The sequence below is a fragment of the Geospiza fortis genome, unplaced genomic scaffold (assembly GCF_000277835.1).
Source record: "Geospiza fortis unplaced genomic scaffold, GeoFor_1.0 scaffold299, whole genome shotgun sequence".
NCBI classification, from domain to species: Eukaryota; Metazoa; Chordata; class Aves; order Passeriformes; family Thraupidae; genus Geospiza; species Geospiza fortis.
Window position 1 is genome coordinate 167,148 of NW_005054549.1, and position 2,063 is coordinate 169,210.

General features: G+C 40.9%; 1 long non-coding RNA gene across 2 annotated transcripts in view; it reads left to right on the forward strand.

The window, feature by feature from the left end:
- Positions 1 to 2,063, forward strand: part of LOC115948835 — a 14,311-nt gene continuing 12,248 nt past the window's right edge. For both annotated transcript variants that reach the window (XR_004082603.1, XR_004082604.1), the window contains exons 1-2: positions 1 to 160; positions 1,682 to 1,732. This is a non-coding gene — a long non-coding RNA (uncharacterized LOC115948835). The remainder of the gene's footprint in view (positions 161 to 1,681; positions 1,733 to 2,063) is intronic.

Consider the following 2,063-nt stretch of genomic DNA (forward strand, 5'->3'; position numbering starts at 1 on the left):
CCGGCCAGGGATGCCCGGCTCGCGTCCCCATCCAGCCCTGCCCGACACGGACCCAGGGGCCGGGAGCCACTCGGGAGGGACTCGGGCTCGGGCTGAGAGCCAAGGGCCGGCTGAGGCGGGAAGGGACGGTGGGATGGAGGCGTTTTCCAAACATCCTCAGGTAAGAGACGCTCACAGCCTCGGGAAGGGCAGGGAATGAAAACATTTGGGAAGCACGGTATGACTGCATGAATCCAAATGTAACCTGCACTTCACATCTACTCAACATCAAAGCTTTATGCTGGAAAACCCAACACTCTCGGTTTGAAAATGTCTCTGACTGGTAGTTCATGTGTAAAGTTGCTCTTAAAATTCCCTAGTTTGTAGGAGAAACAGGTCATTTCACCAAGATACTGTTGGGAGATGATGCTTCATGAACAGTTAATTGAAAATATTTTTCCTCCATGGCTGATTCTATGTGACTACTCAAAATCTGCCTTGCAGTAGTGGCACACTTTGGGTCCATTGACAGATTGTGTTATCTTGAAGTGCTCGATGGCTAAATCGTGGATTAAAAGAGTGAATTTTTTCCCAGAGAAAAGAAATTTAAAATTGAGTGTGATCAAATTTAAAAAAGTGGTTGGGTTTTGTTTTTAATTTTGACAAAATTAAAACAACAAAGTATTTATCTCTGGCTCACGCTAAAATAAAACATTATTTTCTCTTTAGATTATTAAACCAAGGATCTAATCTAGAAAATAAAAAAGATAATATGTTCAAGTGTTTGAGCACTTTGGAAATTAAGCATTTCACAGAGCTGTTGCCAGCTGAAGTGATTTGCTGTATTTGTTTTATGTCCATTTTTGGAAGCTGGGATATTCCCTGAATGAATCCCTGTTCATTGGAAATTCTCCCCCAGCTCTATTAAATGTGTGTTTAAACACTTTGCTGAACAGAGGCTCAAGGTGATTTAATCCAGGCTCAGCCTGGCCACATCTGTCCTTACACTTGTATTTTTCCTGAGTGATGTTGGCCTCTCAGAGGAAAAGGAAACAAGCTGTTCTCCATTTTAAGAAAACTCCTATTTTTTACTTCAGAATTAATTATTTTTGGAAGAAGAAGAAAAACACTTGAAAAGAAAGTTATTTCCTTTCAGGCCTTGACTATCCACACAACCTTTAGACATATTTTATAGCAATTGAACAAAGTAAGGGTGGTAATGTTTCCCTGTGGAACTGGAGGGGAGAGATATCTTTGTTATCTCTCTGTAAATCTGCTAACATCTCCCATCAGTTCTGTGTGCACACACTGACTCTGATCTGTCCTGAATGCAACAGCTGCTGAGGTTCAGTCTGGGCAGTGCCTTCTCTCTGCCAACACCAATATCAGGCTTTTCTCCTTGAAGTCCAGCTGTAAAATAAGGGGAAAAATCCCATATTCTTCACCTCCTGCCCCAAAAAGCCACACAGAAGAAGCCAGAAAATGATATTGTACCAAATACCTATTCCTGCTTTTATGGGTTTATCTCCATATTCTGGGAAATTACCTAATCAGATCTCATATTTAATATAAAAAATAGTAGGACAGATGATATCATATCCTCAAAGCTAACTAAATTTTGTATTGTGCAGTCTTGGTTAATCAAAGTTTTATTTCCATTTGTTCAGGGCATATTTTGTCACTTTTTTTTTTTTTTCTGTAGATCTCATAGATGGATCCAACCCAGAGGTCTCTGAAGAACAGGGGACTCAGGGTAAGGTCTGAACTTAATTCAATTTAATTCCCGACCCTCTAAGTATTCTTCAAAATGAGTAATCTGGAAATGAATCTGGCAGGAGGGTTCCATGTCACCTGCTGGAAACAAGTATTTGAAGTTTTGCTAGAAATAAACACCATACAGACATCAAGATTTTTATTGTTTAAAATTCAATAGAAATAAAGCCTGTTAAAGGCAGGATCCTTCTTGGCCTCTCCCCTCCCACCACACAGACAATGTTCCAGGCTCCTGGCTCTGTGTGCCTTGCACAAATATTTGTCTGTGTGTCGCTGCCGCTCCACTGCAATCGTGGCATCTGGTAGTAGCT